The 18764-nt window shown below is 37.2% G+C and overlaps 1 long non-coding RNA gene across 1 annotated transcript in view; it reads right to left on the reverse strand.

The window, feature by feature from the left end:
* Window positions 1-1918: 1918 nt before the first annotated feature.
* LOC120883759 (uncharacterized) overlaps window positions 1919-18764 on the reverse strand; it is a 63557-nt gene continuing 46711 nt past the window's right edge. Inside the window, exons 3-7 of the long non-coding RNA XR_005725957.2 lie at window positions 17501-17579; window positions 16911-16992; window positions 14985-15700; window positions 12649-12814; window positions 1919-2280 (exon numbers count right to left, since the gene is read on the reverse strand). This is a non-coding gene — a long non-coding RNA (uncharacterized LOC120883759). The remainder of the gene's footprint in view (window positions 2281-12648; window positions 12815-14984; window positions 15701-16910; window positions 16993-17500; window positions 17580-18764) is intronic.

Genomic DNA, 18764 nt, shown 5'->3' on the forward strand with positions numbered 1-18764 from the left:
GAAGCTATCATTCATCTACAATTTGAGCTTTCCTAAGACCCATCAGATAGTGCACACTAGGTTACATTATCAAACCCAACAGAGCTAGCTGAGCGGCTCCTGTAACCTAGCCCCTCCTGTCTGTCCTGTGTGTAGAATCTCACATAAATGTCGGTTTCTGTTATGATTTGAATGTGAGGAGTCTCCGAAATCTTATGTGTGAGACAATGCAAGAAGGCTTAGAGGTGAAACAACTAGGTTATGAGAGTCTTAACACCATCCATGAATCATCCTCTGATAGGGGTTTGCTGAGCGATAACTCAAGGCAGATAGGATGTGGCTGGAAGAGGTGAGGCACTATAGGTCTGCCGTTGGGGTACACCAGTCTCTCTCTACTTCCTGATATGATGATTGAGCCGCTTGTCTCCACTATCCACTTCCGCCATGATGTTCTGCCTCACCTCCAGCTCCCAAGGAATGGAGCAGGCTGTTATGGACTAAGATCTCTGAAACTGTGAGTCTCCAAATAAACTTTTCTTCCTCTAAAATTGTTCTTGACAGGTCTTTCAGTCACAGGAGGGAAAAGGCTGACTAAAACAGTTTCCAATGGGTGAATTTCAAGAGTATAGCCTTTGACACCACCAGACTTTTGGAGTTGCAGGAGTTTCTTTTTTTTTCTTTTCTTTCTTCAGTGCTAGGAATCAAACACAGGTCCCCCAAACACGCTAGGCAAGCACTCTACCACTGAGCTACATTCCCAGCTCTTCTCCATGGATTTCTTCTTCCAAGAACACTCACTATTGTTGGGGATTTGCAAAGCTGCTCTTTGTTATCTCAAGGTACCAGATGGCACAAATTTCTCTCAAGTCATCTCTGTACTCCTAGAGCATCCATTGGTAGCATAGAAATGGATGACCCTTTCTCCCCGGGGCTCATACTGCAAATTGCTCTCTGGGTCCCAGGCTGGCACTGCCTGCATTGAGAGCTCCTTGCGATCATCAGTTTTTACCACTGTGATAAAACACCTGACAAGAACAACTCAGAGGAGAAAAGATTTATTTTGACTCGTGAGGTTTCAGAGGATTCAGTCCATGGTCACCAGCTCCAAGGAAGAAACCTCAGAGTGAAGAAAGTTGCTCAGCACCTGGCAGCTGGTATCATTCATTCGTGCAAATAGACACCCACAGGCGGTCATAGTGTAAAATCTCTCTGTTTATGCTCTGGGTGGAAAACCAGATAATAATACCGTGCTACACTGTCATAGGTCCATTAAATGCACATCTGTGAGTAGCTGCTAAGTATGTCAGCTTCTGAGTGAGGTTGTGAAGACAGAGAGGAAACAGTGGCAGTGCCTAGAAGTTCAGAATCATCACCAGGACAGAATTCATTAATAAGCAACTATGACATAATATGTACCATAATAATGAAACATACAAAATTTGTTAAGATATATAAGTAAGAAGCTTCCTATTGCAGAAGTTAGACAGTCACAGACAAAAGCTGAATCGAGAAAAATGCCAGCATCATCCGAGGCCCAAACCCATGGGACTATCCAATCTTGGATATGAACCTCCTGAACCATAAGCCAAAATAGACCTCCCTTTGCAGTTAAGTAGCCTGTGTTGGGTATTTCACTGTAGTAATGCAAAAGTGACTAAAACCACTACTTTACAGGGATCTGCAAATTTTTTTGGCATGGGGAGGTTAAAAAGTATGTAAAATAATGCTTCTATAAAAATAGTTTTTAAAACTAAATATATAACAATAGCAAACTATCATGTATCAATGAAAGCAGTAACCAAAGACATGGAGCAAAAATCATGAAAAGAGATATTTCAGTTTATATAAGCCACATAAATGACAGATCAAATAGGTGCCCCCAAAATTTAATAACACATTTGAGCAATAGAATTAAATGGATAACATGAGTTTATGTGTGTATTTTTTTTTAATTTTTTTATTGGTTGTTCAAAACATTACAAAGCTCATGACATATCATCTTCCATACATTTGATTCAAGTGGGTTATGAACTCCCATTTTTTACCCCAAATACAAGTTGCAGAATCACATCGGTTACACATCCACATTTTTACATAATACCATGTTAATGACTGTTGTATTCTGCTACCTTTCCTATTTAAAACCCTTTTAAGGCTGGGATCCTGGGTGGGGTCCTTTAATTGCTGGTCCTTGTGTCTTTAGTACAGCAGTACTGGAATCAAACAGACTTGGGTTCATTTCTCAATTCTTAGACTCACGAAGAGGAACTGCTTCGCTTCTCTGAGCATCAGTTTCCTCATCTATAAAATGAGATAATAATATTGTGATAAGGCACATAAAGTCCTGAATACAGTGTCTGCTCCAGGGTACATGTTCAATGCCCATCATCTCTGCTCTCAAATGAAATACTTTTAACATTTCACTATTAAATGTGCTATTTCCTACAGGTTCTTATGTTTTGACATTGCATTCATTTATCATGTAAGGGAAGTTCTCTCTCATTCAGCATTATCACCCTTTCACCCCACCACTGTCTTCCTCCACTGACGGCCAGTGCTCAGCGCTCTCCTCTGACAGAGGAGTTCTTGCGTGAAATCCATGTCAGTGTTCTCCTACAACTTCCCTCACTTCTGTAACTAACATATCTGTCTCCTGTCATACTGATCCATCCTTGAGCAGCTTTTTCTGTGGGGAAGAGATAAGGAATATAGAACAACAGTATTTCCCAGGCTCTGGTGACAACTTTATTGCCTGCAAGACCAAGACCATGGAGTGACAGAGGAAGTTCCCAGGAAGAGCATTTCAGTATTCCCAAGACACTTGAACCTGGAAGAACAGCTTTGTTCTGAAGAGCAGTTCAATGCTGAGTCTTGCCCACATGCCAACTGCAGGTCTCTCTTTTGGAATTGTTTCTTCTTTAAATGCTTAATTCCATCTAGCAATTTGAATGCACTCCTTAGCATCCCAGCTCACTAAATGCTCCTATGTGTGTCTAAATTCTAGTTAGGACAGATTTCAAGTTGTTGCCCACAATGCTTCCTGCCACTTTGGGCATATGACCAGGTAGGTGTTGGCCTGCTCCATGTTCTGGCACCATTGAACATCCGTATTAACCTAGATCTACTCCTGCACCACCTACTCCTACAGAGTATGTATCTTCTCTTTCTGAGAGATCCATAGAATATTTACCAAATATTCATTATATCATCAGAAAGGAAGAAAATTCAATAAATTCACAAGCAAAAATTGAGTAGACTACATTCCTAATCACAATTAAATTTAAACATTTATTTAAATTGTGACCAGAAAAGTTGCCTCAATAATCAGCAATTTAAAAAGAAAAAAATCTTCTAATAATGATTGGACCCAAGAGAAGAAGATAAATAATAAAATAATATATCCTTTAGGAAATAATGAAAATGATGAATACATATCAAAGCATGAAATGAGGCCAAGCCAGATTTAGAAATGAATTCATGAAGTTTAAATGTTTAATTAAGAAGCAAAAGGCATATTAAACTGTAAAGTTATGATTTTTGAGAAAGAAAAAAAATGGTCCCAAGGAAGGAAATAATGAAATAAAGAGCAGAAGTAATAACATCTTCCTTATAATGAGTGTCTAATGTGTTATCCGGTTCTTTAAAATACATTCTCTAATAAGATTTCAAAATGAGTATGATTCCTTTTTTGTATGAGGATACTTAGTGTCAGAGAAGAGGAGGAATTTATCCAAGTTTTCAGAGCTCTCAAGTTGTAGAAGGAATTTGAGCTCTGGTCTGCTGCGTTCCCACTGAACTACACTCACCTTGATGTGCTGTTTCTGCTATATTGCCCACATTCAAACATCTATCAAAAATAAACCACATACTATATCAAATGGATAAATATCAAATGGATAAATCTTAGAAAAAGGTAATGAGTAAAAAAAAGGTCATAAATATAATATCATATCAGATGCAGAAACTTTAAAACACAAGCTAGTACTGTGTAAAAGTGCATGATAATAACATCACAATAGATAATAATTTTATATAAAATGACTAAAACTAGCAACAAAAAATCTATCCATTAGGATTAAATTTGGTTTCGAGTGGCAGAAAATTCAAAATAACAGTGTAGTTCAGATATTGCAAGACTCCCAAACTTTGTTATTTTGCTGCTCATTCATCCTCAACATGAGGTAATCACCTTATGATACAAAAATGGCTACTCAGACTCCAGCCATCAAGTCTGTGTTTTAGCAGGTAAGGAAAACAGCAATCACTTTCCTTTTAAGGACAAGTTCTAGGAGTTGAATATATCACTTTTGTATCCATTCTGTGGTGGACTCTGAGATGGTCTCCAAATATTCCCACTTCTTGATAGTCATGCCCCCATGGAAGCCCTTCCACTTGAGTGTGACCAGAACCAGTAACATGTTTCCATCTAATAGAATATGCCAAAGGTGACGGGATATGATTTCCATGATTATGTAACAAGAATGTGACTTTGTCTAGTGAGCCTTCTCTCTCTAGTAAAACTCTCCCTTGTTACTTTTGAAGAAATAAGCTAACCTACAAAGTGACCTTAGTCACATAAAACCAAGGGTGACTTCTGGCCAAAGCCAGCAAATACCTGAGCCCCTCAATTTGATGGTGCATAAGAGACTGAATCCTGCCAACGCTCATGTGATCTTGAAAGTGGATCCTTCCCCAGCCAAGCCTCAGATGAGACCCCTTCCTGAGTACCACCTGGATTGTAACTCTATGAGAGACACTGGAGCAGAGAACTCAGTTAACTTGGGTCCAGATTCATGACCTACAGAAACCATGAGATAATAAATATGAGGGTTTTTTTTAAGCTGCTATTGCTGTAATATAATTACACAGCCATAGATAAATTTTATATATATATATATATATATATATATATATATATATATATATATATTCCATTCACCAAAATGTATTCACTTGGCCACACAGGGGTGCAAAGGAAGCTAGAAAGTACAGTCTTCTTAAAAAGAAAATATTAACTCATATTTATTGTACAAATTAACGGATCTCACTTTGATATTTCTACACATGAATATATCAAGGTTCAATCCTATCCACCCTCACTTCTACCCCACCTTCCCCATTCTCTGTGTTCCTCTTCCTCTTCCCTGGTAGCCCCTTTTCTATTTTCATGTCATCTTTTTGTTAGTTTCCATATATGAAGGAAAATACAATATTTGTCCTTCTGTGTCTATGACTGGTTTATTTTGCTTGACATGACGAACTAGAGTTTCATCCATTTTTCCTGCAAATGATGTGATTTTTCACTCTTCTTTATGGTTCATTAAGGTTCCACCATATTTATATACCATATATTCTTTATCCATTCATCTGTTGACAGGCACCCAGGCTGATCCCATAACTTGGCTATTGTGACAGTGCCACAATAAAAATAGGTATGCAGGAGTTTCTTTTATATGCTGGTTTCATTTCCTTTGGGTATACACTCAGGAGTGCTATAAATGGATCATATCACAGTTGTATTTTCAGTGTTGTTTTTGTTTTTGTTTTTGTTTTGTTTTGTTTTGTTTTTAGAAACATCCATAGTCTTTACTCTAGCTGGATATATCCAAGATAAAAGTCAAAAATTCAACTCTCAAGGAGAAAGAGGAGAATGAATAAGGGCGCCAACTAGTGGTCTCAATCACAAACAGACTAAATAGACAAATGATCCAAGAGGAAAACAAGAAATTATCAGAGGGCTAAATGCAATATAGTATTTCAAGCCATAGTGCCTTTAGTATTAGATCATTTAAAACATTTAAGAAACAAAAAATCCCTTTCTTATCAAAAGAAGCTATTTAAAATAATCTATTGCTGGTGGCATTGCAAATTGGAATAATCCTTTCAGTAAAACAATCCATAATATGTATTAAGAGCCATGAAAAGTTTCTATCCTTTGACTTAGTGATTCTACTTCTAGAAGCATAACCTATAGAAACAATCCAAATATTCAGAAATAAAATAGTGCAATATACTGGTATTGCAGAAATACTATTAACAGAAAAAAATTGAAATCACCCAAATATTCATTAATAGACCAATCAATAAATAAATAATGGTCTATCTTAGAATTCAAAAATATTTTTAAAAAGATTAGAATGGTAACAATGATAGAAATATTTGTTTTGGCTAATAGAACCATTGTTGGTCATTTCCCTCATGTTTTCCAAAGTTTTTTCTAACTATTGGTATAATTGACAAAAAAATAGCAAACAGAACTTGAAATAATAATTGCAGCCATTTACATTGGGTTTCCTTATCCACATGGCATGCACTTTGGACTACTCTACATACTTTAAGCTTCACAATAACACTGTGAAGTCAGGACCCATGTTCCCCCCTCTTTACAACTGAGAAACTGGAGGTGCAAGGAGTACGATTTCTTTACCCTAGACTCAGCTAGGACACAGCAACAATGCCTGATGTCTGACTGTAAAGGCCAATATTTAAACCACTGGGCAAATGAGAAAAGAATAAATGAAAGACGTGAGACGAGGATAGCAAATAAAATTTCATGAGAGGAATGAGCATTTAAGGTAATTGCTCAGAAAATCACATTTGAAGGGAGAAATTGATGCAGCTAATGAATTCAAAAGCAAGCATCTACAGCCCTCCCAATTCCTCAGGGATCCTAGAACTTTGTCTTAATGATTGTACAGCTAAAAATTCAAGAGATGAGTTTTTTTAGGGTCAATTTCTCTATGCCCCCAAACAACGACCTTTATGTACAAGCTTTTTTGTGCCTGGTGACATTGGGATCTCTGTCTCCTAGCAATTGCCAGGTCCACATGGTTTCTTTCTTTTTTTTTAGGTACCAGCATTGAACCTAGCGGAGACTGCACCATTGAGCAACACCCCCATCTCTTTTTATTTCTGTTCTTGAAATAAGGTATTGCTAAGTTGCCCAGGTGGCCTTAAATTTGTGATCCTTTATTGGGCTTCCTTATCCATATGGCCCATCTCAGCCCCCCTAGTCTCTGTGATTATAGGCTTGGGCCACTGCACTTAGCCCACATGTTCTCCCTACCCATCCTAATGGGTTGTGACAGTCCATCAAATGGCCACAAACATATAGTGAAGCAGTATTGGGTGGAAGTGATTTCCAAGGTAAACTTAAAAAATAAATGCTTTAGAAACTCCTCTGATGAGTCATACCACAGTACTGGAGACCAAATTCTGTGAGCAAGAAGGTCCCTGTCTCAAAAAATAATGAGTTTTCATATATGCGAATAACACTTTGGGTTGCTGACCTCCACTTGCAGAAATGAAGCTGTTCTGCATAGAGAGTCATTAGCAATTCAGCCCTGATTTCTCTCTACTTTTTGAAGACTCTTTTCCCTCATCCGGGGTCAATTTGTGCAGGGCCAGAGTAACATCCTGCATTTTTAATGAGCTTTCCAAATCACATCTGTTGCACAATGTCAAGCTGCCTGTATTACTTTTATTTAATTTTGGAAGGAAAGTTTAAAGCTTATAACTCAATGTTTAATTTTAAGTTCTCCTACATACACTCTGTTGCTCCAATGAAATGCCCTGTGTTACATGCACATGTGTCACATAAACTTGTATTTCACAGAAAGTTTGATGTGCTTGTGTCCACATGCTGATCAAAATTTCCTCTGATATGCTCTCTCTAGCTTTAATCACAGCACATTAATTCAATTGAATTAGACTTGTAAGGAACTAAAATATTCCCAAGCAAAAGAGCTTCATAGTGTTTAGATTAGCTATCTCAACATGGTTAGGATAGAAGTTCTTAATGCAATCATAATAAAAATATAAAGGTCTCTTTCTGAAGGTAAGAAAGTAATGTTAAAGTTCCTATAGAAAAATAAATATGCAAGAATTAGCAGGAAAACACTGAAAAGGAAGAACTATGAAATCAACGAGCCCTCCCAAAAAGTAAAGCCTACTCCAAAATCTCTATAATTAAAACAGTGTGGTATTGGCATATAAATAAATGAACCAATGAGTGAAATAGAACAAAAGGTCTAAAATTTAATTATATAAGAGCTCTAGAGTATGATAAAAAGGTCATTTCGAATTACTAGAGCAAAGATGGACTTTTAGATAGATGGCATTGCTACAACTTGTTAGCCATTTGCAAAAAAAAAAAAAAAACATGAACTTAGATTCATTCCTCACACCCAACATGCACACACCCCCCACATGGATCAAAGAATGGAATGGAAGGAATGAAACCATAGAAGTACAAGAATAAGGGGTTGGGTTGGGGCTCAGCCGTAGCACACTTGCCTGGCATGAGTGAGGCACTGAGTTCAATTCTCAGCACCACATGTAAATAAATAAAATGAAAGTCTATCAACAACTCTCTCTCTCTCTCTCTCTCTCTCTCTCTCTCTCTCTATATATATATATATATATATATATATATATATATATTTTTTTTTTTAAAGAAGTGCAAGAATAAAACAGGAATTTCTTCCTCTATAGTATGAACATCAGGCAAGGTTTTCTAACCATAACTCAAAAATCCAAACATAATAAAAGACTGATAAATTGGACTACATTAGAAATGTTTTGATTGACAAAAAATACAAAATCAACAAAGTCAAAAGACAAAATTCAAATAGTAAGTATCTACAATACATATCACAGATAGTTAATACCCCTGAAGAATTTTGAGAGATTGAGAAGAAGAAAGGCCAAGCAAGATTCAATTAAAAACCAGAAAAATGTTATAAAAATTAAACAATATGACAATATATTCAACTTTCCTTATACTTAAATAGGTAAAAAATAAAACTACACTGACATACCATTTTTTTTATCTATCAGAGAGGGAAAAATTCAAAGCTTGACGAGTATCTTCTTTGGGCAGAGCCTGGGGGAGTGACAGGTCACACCATCCCACAGTGCTGGGGAAAATACAAAATGGTGAACTAAAGAAGGGAAGTTGGCAATATGTAACATAGCTGCACATCATCTATCTTTCAACAAAGCCAGGAACCTCACATCTATATGTTGACCTTTAAGAAACTCCTACAACAATACAAAAATACAGAAACATGAAGTTTTTCATTATTTGTAATTGCAAATTATTATTATTGGCAATTACTTAAATACTCAAGAGGGAATTGGTTAAATCCTATGGCACATACACACAATGGAGTACAATGCAACTAAACACAAGAAAAAACTAATAAAGGAAGATCTTCATGAACTGATAAGGAGTGATTTCTAAGCCATGTGGTTAATTGAAAAAAAGGAAAATGCAAAAAAAAGCTTATATAGCACATTCCCTTTTTGTGTATGAAACAAGGAAAAATAAGAAAACATACAGGTATCTGTTAATTTTTGCAAATACACACACACATATTTTCACTCATAAGTCAACCATGAAACAATGGAATTGTTACCCACAGATAATGAAGGAAATAGGGTATAAAGCTTATAGGAAAGAATGAAATGTCTATGAGTGAATAGTTTTATGTAAATATGACTTACGTAAAATGTGCCAATAATAAATTTAAATTTAAATTAAATCAAGTATTGGGGGGACCTAAAACTTAATGCAAACAGAAAAATAATGATATCATGATATTACAAAGGAAAATCAAAACCACAAAGACGTATAACATACTAATATAGGAACCTTCTAACATAGTACTTTGATTATACACTCCCAGTCAAGAGGGAAAAACTGTTAAAAATGATTTGAACTTCCTCAAGACTTGGGTTTATAATATAGTGTATCATAAGGCTAAGCAAAAGAGTAGATGTGATGACACTGTTAGCAGCCAAAATTCTCTCCCCTGGAGAAGGAAGATACTGTGGTTCTATTTCTCCTTCTCTCTACTGGAGAAGGAAGATATGGAAGCACAGACTAAAGAGAGGTAGAGAAGAACCCTGTGGGATTGGATTGAAATTGGAGGTAACAATATAAACTCATGATTTCATATGATAAAAATATGTCCTGTTACTGTGTACCAAAAAAAAAAAAAACCTAAGAGCAATTTGCACATGTAGTGGCCAGTTATTGGTTTTTAAATATGAAGACTGCAGCAAAAATTTGAACATCAGAATAAATTTGTACATCAGAATAAATAAGTAAATAAATGTAATGGACATTTAAATAAATTTAAGTAAATGACTCATGAACTATGAGTCTATACTTTGAGAACTAGATAGGTAGGTAGGTAGAAAGATGACAGATGGATGTGAAAAGAGAGCTCATTCATTCCACTCTTTCATCTGGGATAATTTGAGCATTCAAATAAATATGAATTATACTAGACTGTAATCCATTGACTAAAACAGGTATCATGAGTCCATACTGATGATAGATAACTAGACAGAAAAATAAGCAGTAGATAGATAGAATTCATACAGTTCATTAATTTTGAAGAATAGTGATATTTTTAACTGCATCACTCTAACATCTGATAAGTTATACAGAGTGACAGAGTTAAAAAACACTATTTTGAATCCATCACAGTAAAGATTGTTTCAAAATCTGAGAGGCAGAAGAAGTTGAATGGAAAACAGGATATTTACATGGTCTTAATATGTCTCCTCACAGAATGGGTATCTAGTAGCACAGAGGAAAATAGTAATTATACAGTGGAGAAATTGAATCACAACTGTGTAATCAAAAGGTACTTCAGAAATTAGGAGCAGATGGGGTCTATGTTCCTCCAGAGTACCTACCCCAAGAAGGACACAATATCAGTTTTGTGGTATTTTTGCCATCAATGTATAACCTGAAACTAATTATAAAGAAACATCAGATAAATCCAAATTGAAAAAATGGTCTATAGAATAACTTTCCTGTTTCCTTCAAAAATTCCAATGTTAGATAAGATAAAGAAAGGCTGAGAAACAATTTCCAAATTAAAGGTGAATACAGAAATATAAAATTGAACATAATCTTGGACTGTAACCTGAATTGGAAAGGAAAAAAAATCGGGGCATAAAAGCTCATTACTGAAACAATTGACAAATCTGAAATATCTATTTGATAAAGTATGTGTTATATATATGTTAAATTTTCAAATCTTATAACTAATCTGGTTACACAAAGGAAGATCTTTGTTTTCAGGAGGAACACACTGAAAGACAAAGCATGGTAATACCAAACCTCTTCTAAAAATGTGTCTGTTCTGTGGGTATGTGGTGTAGAGAGACAGGACAAGAACAAAAGTCATAACACATCAAGACAATTGTTGAATTTGAGCAAAGGGTGTATGGGAATTCTCTGAATTATCCTCTGAATATATTCATATATATGTACCTGAATATGACTGAATCAATCAAGAGCTTCCCTCCCATTCTTCTTCTCCTCATTCACTTTGGACAATTCTCTTAAATGAAAAATAACATTTCATATTCCTGTTCTCATCTTCACCTTTGCCTAGATAAATCTCTTCCTTCCCTGATGCATGTATATGTTGTTTTATCTTACGGTTTTATTATTTTGAGGTGGTAAGAAGTCAACTTCCCAGTTGACAAATGAAAAACAGAAACAAGAGCAGAAAACCAGAAGTGCAGGTACGAGAATAGCTTTGCCAGAAATTGGGCAAGGATGAGGGAGGCCTGGTGTGGGTTTTATCCCAGGGCTCAGCAGCCAGCTGGAGGCATCAGAGACGGGTGGTGGCTTGGAGTAGGGTGTGAGCCCAAGAAGAGGTGAGGCACAGGACTTTTCTATGCAGCCCTGTTGCTGATACGTGCTTCCCCACCCCCCTGCACTGAACCAGGGCCCAGGGATTCCATCCAAGAGGCAGTATCTGCCTCAGTTTTTTTGTCTATTATTCTGACCTAGAGAGCATCCTCCGCACCACCACCACCCCTTGCCCTAACAAGGCCACAGAATAATCATTATAATGATTTTTTCCCATTCTTCCTAGACTCATTTCCATTTAGTTAAAAATGCACTTCCCTAATGATTCATTTATCAGCCTACTCCTGTATTTAATCATGACTTACCACCCTCCTCAAACTATTTGAAATTAATTGTTAGCCAACAAGGCCCAGGCTTCCCATACCCCTACCTTATTGCTTGGCACACCATCGCCTTAAGTTATAGCAATAATTAAACTGTGCTTTAATTAAGTAAGCCCTACTCTCCTCTTGTAACAGTCCCACTCAGGCAATTTCCTTCAAGTAATTTCCTTCATTTCGATATTATTATTCATGCCTACTGGGGTTTGAGGAATATATATGCAGAAACAGGCTGAGATGGTGTGTTGTCTCTGGGTGTTGAATAACTACCTTGGCAACCTTTGTAATTTCTACAACTCTATAAAATCTAGCTTCTTGTTTTCTCCTTCTCGAATCTCTCCTTCTGGGGAAAATAGGAAAGCAAGCTCTTCTACCATTTTCCAACTCAAAGGCAATCAGCATAGAAATCTCCAGACCCAGGGAAGAATTGATATTTATAGCTCTTGCTATTATTCACATCAGAAAACATCGCAGACTGCAGAATACAAGTTTGGAGCGCCTTCGATGAAGCATCATATTGTGAAATTCCTCAGATCCCTATCAAATTGCAGAAAATATAAGGAGCTCAGTGGAATTCTGCTCCCTGTCAGCCCTGAAAACAGAAAGTGCTGTTATGTTTTCCATACCTAAATCAATAGCATCAGGGGCCTCTTTTTCAGAACTTCATACCTCTGAATGTAGATAGACATGGATACATCCAGACCCCAGTCTGGGCATCTTGGCTCCACATACCAGAGACCCAATCCAGTAACACAGGGACTGAGGGTGCCAACCATGCTGGTTTATCTGAGACTGAGTGAATTCCAGGGACCTAAGACAGTCGGTGCAGAATAATCTAGAAGAAAAATCAGGGCAGTTATTTTCCTTAAAGGCAAAGGAGTCCCTAAGGAAAGGCCACACACTGTGGCCAAAGAAACCTAGTAGCTAGGGCTGTAATTGAAACGTCACTGACAGAGACTTATATGAAATGATTTGGGCCTTCCAGTCCTATAGCTGAGCTCCAAATTCAGAAAATTCCTTTCTCTCCATTTGGGAAGTGGGTGCTTCTCAAGTGGACAGCAGCAGCCCTGTTCTCAGGGGCCTGTTGTTTCTGAAGGGCAGGAAGTAACTGGATTAGATTCCAATTCCCAGCACCCCAGAGGAGCGTCAGAAAGACGTATAAGAGGGTGAAAAGGGCATAAGTTTGAGGAAATCAGGTTGGAGGAATGACACACAGCTTCAAACCCATAAGGACTCAGGAAAGCTGAGCAAAAAGCAGAACGATAATCAAAATGAACACATGAACCTGTGAATTGCAAACCTGATTTTAAAGAATTAAAGTCACCTTCTTATCTACCTCTTGGAGAAACTTAAATGAGTAAATCCATTAAAAGTGCCTAGAGTCATGCCAGGCACGCAGTAAAGCTTCATAAATGTTAGCTGTCACTTGTATTACATAACAAGCACCTTAAGAGTTCTTGAAAATCAAGCTCATGAGAAAAGAGGCAACAAAATACCCGCCAACAGCACACAAAAACTAATGAAGGGAGCAGGTAGTCTCCAGAGTTTGTGATCTTAGTCATTGCAACATAAGCTATTCTTCTTCTGTTAAAATGCAGGTTCCCAGGCCTAACCTAATTTAATAAGTTTGGAGTGAGATTTGGGGATATGCATTTTTAACAACAACAACCTGAATGATTGTGATGCAGCATTCAGCAATATCTAAGGGATCAGAGGAAGTCTTTGTTCTGACAGGCATATGCAGGGGATCCTGGACATTAAGCTCATAGCAAGTTCTAATCCTGTACCCCACTGACTGATCTGCACACCCTGGCAAGGGACTCTTCCATTCCCAACAGTGACTATAAGTGGGGCAGGACTGAGGGTGAATGATCTTAAATAGGATTGGCAGAGGTTTGGGCTAGCAACACCTCCTCCCTTTGGTAGACCAGTGAATTTGCTTAAGAAGAAAATGAAAGATGGGAGCATTGAGGTGCATGGCCAAACATGAACCCCTAAACTTCTGAAGTGACCCAGGACTGTGACTGGTAACCCTTGGAGATGAAGTAGTTCTCTGAACTGAAAAGCTGTGATAGCATGTGTGAGCGTCTGGAGCTCAGTAAGAAAAAGTTGGCACGTCTATCATTGCTTTTCAGTGGAACAGAAGCAGCCCCAAAGCCACCTGGTTAGGCCAGACGTGGTCTGAGCAATCCAATATGGAGGAAAAAAAATAAAAAGGAAAACGTGTGTTTCTTTCTATCTTCCTGGGAAGATAGGAGGTTCAGAAAAACAGATTCTCTGCCTGTGTCTAACCAAGGCAGTCTCATTCCCTGGTTCTTTCCCGTCTTTAGCAATTCAAGATGGCTGTGCTTTCAACAGCTGATGGTAGTCCCCAGGGAGTACGTGGTGATGAAGTGCATTTGTGTGTGTGAGAGAGAAAGAAAGAGAGAAGGAGGGAGGGAGGCAGGGAGGAAGACACAGGAAGAGAGGCACACAATAACTTATTCAAGGCCTCCTTCACTCTGGGTGTTGATGTAAGTACAGTTCGGCCTGTTTTCTTTCCCAGAAGTAATTACAGCATGTGTTTCAACGTCTCTTTAAAGTGCCTCCTTGTTCTGGAAGCTGAAAGGCTCCAGCTAACTTGAGCAGAGCCTATTATCTTTCCTCAATCTACTGGTGAGCTACCTCCTTGGAGAATTGATAGGCTTTTGTTTCTTTCTCCTGCCCTTGCTGGTGGAGATTTTTTAGATAATACCACCATACCAGACAAGCTGCTATTCCTGATCAAAAATCCCCAGATTCTGAGCAGGAGCATTCACTGTCTGTTTGCAGAGGGTAAGATAATAAAGTGAAATTAACATTCTGACCATGCTCTTTCTTCTCAGAACTGGCTCTGTACCTAACTCTCTCTACTGGGCTCCCCAACACCACCATCCATTTTTCTTTGTGATTTGTGAAAGGGGGGAGGGGAGGAAAAGAAGAACAATTAGAAACTTCATTTTAAGGTGTGTACATCTGGTGAAAACCTTTTAAGTGATATTCAGAAGGGTTGGATCCACACAATTCCTTATGCCCCAGGCTGGTCTGGCCCAGATTTCTCCTTTCAATGACATCCATTCTTCAGTTTGGCCATTGTGTTCTGGTCTCTTCTCAAATGGCAATACCTAGGGAATAAAACATTTCTTTCTTTTTTTTTTTTTTCTGTATTTTTTGAGAGCATTTCCCCTAGTCCTTTTATTAAACTGCAGAAAAGAAATTTGTTCTCATCAATGGCTCTACTTGACTAAAACTAACCACAGGCAATTGTATGAACAGATCTTACAGTTGATGGCCTGGGAACATTTCATCCATTATAGGGAAGCCTCTGTCACAAATCCTCACTTCACAGAAACCCAAACTTTCAAACAGATTACAATAAACTTATAGGAATCCCTTTTAGTAAAGAATTCAAGGAAATCAAGATTGATTCCTTCAGGTAGCTGCTTATAGATCATTCATTAAAACTAAAAATAGGTGGTGAATCTATTGGAAAATAAAAATTAATTTGGATAGAAATCATAAAGTCAACCTGTGAGAAAAGACAAAAATTTATATCCCTCAGAAATGTGAATAAGCTTTTTGACTATAGTGAAAACCGATCCTAAAGTAGCATATCATGTACAGAAATTTAAACCATTCCTGTTGTTTTTAAAGCTGTAAGCTGATAAGTTTGATTGACTGTATGATGACATCAGAGGCACATCTGTAAGAATAAGAAAAAAATTAACATGACCATCTTATCATTATATTCTAATGAAGACACAAATGAGAATTAGCTCATTATTACATGGAAGGGGAAAGAATATTCTTTTTGTTTGGAAAAAAGGCAGCCATAGAAAGAACCAGGCAAATATTCCATAACTTTTTCTCTTTCTCTTCAGTTTTGGTAACACAATAGATAAAGAATAACATGTCATTGTTCTAGTTTGTATTTTTCTAACTTTCAAGAAAAGCATATGATAATGTGTTTTCATCGTTCAGCTTTTCTCCCCTGTAAAGGGCACCAAGTTATCATTGTGGTTGCTTTGATTTGTTTGCTTATAGAAGCAAATCTATATAATAGATATCCATTTGATATGTTTATATGATAGATATAGCTATCTAATGCAGTACTACTGTAAGCCACATATGATTATTGAGAATTTGAACTGTGGTTAGTTAAAATTGATATGCTATAAATGTAGAATGGACACTGGGTTTCAGAAATAATACAAAATGAGTAATGGTAAATATTAATAACTTTACATTAAATATATGCAGAAATGGTAATATTAAGGATATATTGAGTTAAATAAAATGTTATTAAAATTAACACCCCTTGATTCTTTTTTGCATGTATTTGATTGCTAGAAAATATTTTAAAGCTACCTTTTTTGTTCTTTTATAAAAATATTTTTTAAAATACATATATGGTGAGAAAAAATGTTTCGAACCTTTGTTTCTCTCACAGAAACACCAGTTCAACAATATACAGATACAATACACAATAGACCAATTTCCTTTGTGAGAAATCCAGAAAACTCTTAAGAAGTTCCTTTACCCCAGACAATCACAAAGCCAGTAGCCAGTGTGGTATCCATTCAACATGGTCCCTTTCCCCAGCTCAGCACAGTGTGACAGAGAAAACTCACAACTGTGGTCTTCTCCCAAGGGAGGAAAAGAGACTGAAACATATACCAAATGTGCAGATTTGGGGGCGGTTACCCAAAGGACTTGTTTCTGCTTCTTAAACAGAAACATACAGGAGAGGGATCCAGGAAGTCACTGAGAATAAAGGTGAAGTTTGAACTAGCACACACTCAATTGACGTAGTGCTTCCCCCACATCAGCACAGAAAAAAAAAACAGAAGAAAACCCCAATTCCCAGCTTGTCTCTGGGAAGGAAAATAAGTTGGAGTGTAAACCTGATGTACCTGCTTTTTGAAGGACTAACTTCTGTTTCCTCTGACTTGAAGCTCTAATAGGAGCTGGCATACTCTAAAAGGTTGGGGGCTGCTGAAAAAAAAGAGAGCTGGTCGTCATGTGGAAGACCCAGAGAAATTGCAATACTACAACTACATATGAGTAGGAACAAGAAACTAGGAACTCTTGACTTTAAAAAATCAGAAAATCCCCCTAATTGAGAATTGACGTGCACAGAGCCAGAGAACACAAATTCACTGAAAAAGTGTGAGAAATCCCTAGAATCTCTAGCTGGGCTGATTGATGAAGATCTTTCCCTGTAAGAAGTAGTCCATATAGACTAGGAGAGGTGGTTGCTTTACAAGGCACATAAAGAAACAAGATAACATTGCCAATCAAAGGAACAAAAGAACTGTGCAGAAACTAACCCTTAACAAATGAAGGTATAAATTACCTGACAAGTAATTCAAAATAACCCCATAATAGTGATTATTGAGCACAGCAAAATAATGTATAAACAAAATAAGAATATCAAAGAGATAAAAATATTTATTAAAAAAGAATCAGGGCTGGGGTTGTAGCTCAATGGTAGAGCACTTACCTCACACACATGAGACACTGGATTAGATCCTCAGCATCACATAAAAATATATAAATAAAGATATTGGGTCCATCTACAACTAAAAAAAAATTTTTAATTAAAAAAAACAATGAAATAGTTAAAGTTGAAAATTTTACTGGAAAGTTTCAATAGAAGACTTGATAAAGCAAAAGAAAGATTCAAGGAACAAGTCATTGGAAATGACAAAGTCAAAGAAGCAAAATAAATAAGAAATGGGGGAAAAAAATAAACAAAGACTAAGAAACTGATGGAAACTCATCAGAAGGGTCAATATGTACATAAGATGAAAAGAGGAAGAAAGAGGCAGAAAACTTATATGATGCAATAATTGATGGAAATTCCCAAATTAGGGAAAGCAAATGGACATACAGATTCCAGAATCCCAAGGGACTCCAACCAGAATGACACCCAATAAAGTCCACATTAAAGACATGCCGAAGTCTGGCCGGGCACAATTCAGGAGCCACTTGTCAAAAGAAACTAACTTTATTTTTAGAACTACAAACGCCAAACAAAACAGCTCCTCAGGGAAAAAACCCTCAGAGCCCAACTGCCACCACCGGCTTCCACAAGCCTCTCCCCCACACCAGCCTCTCAACCTCCCACAATCCTCCTGCTCTTGAGGCCGATTGGCTGGGTTGCGTGGGCAGAGCCAAAGAAGTCCCCCAATGAGCAGCTCCGTGGAGGAGCCAATCAGCTAGATGTTGCTGGGGCCGCTGTGAGCCAATCATCAGCTGGCAGCTGGAAGTTTGCTGGCAGCTGGAAATTTGCTGGGGCCCCTTTGGCTGTGGCTCTCAACATCGACACATTATAGTCAAACATTAAAGATAAATAGAAAATTTTGTGAATAACAAGAGTGACTCATCCTGTAAAAGAACACCTATAGAAGACACTGACATATTTTTTTAAACAGAAATTCTGTAGACAAGAAGAGAGTGGAATGATATATTCAAAATGATAATGGAAAATAACTGCCAATCAAGAATACTAGTCTTTAATGATTAAAAAAAAAAAAAAACACTACTCTTGTATTACTAAGAACCATGGCAAAGGGATCCTTTAGAATTAAAGTAGAGAGAAAGACTTCCCCAGAAAAACAAAAGCTGAAAGAATCCATTACCATTACATTTGTCTTATGAGAAATGCTAAAAGGAATCATTTGAGATGAAGGAAACCTAGACAGCAATATGAAAGTATAAAGATCCCTGGCAGATCTTTATCCATATAGACAAATACAGAAAAC

The sequence above is a fragment of the Ictidomys tridecemlineatus genome, chromosome 14, assembly GCF_052094955.1.
Source record: "Ictidomys tridecemlineatus isolate mIctTri1 chromosome 14, mIctTri1.hap1, whole genome shotgun sequence".
NCBI classification, from domain to species: Eukaryota; Metazoa; Chordata; class Mammalia; order Rodentia; family Sciuridae; genus Ictidomys; species Ictidomys tridecemlineatus.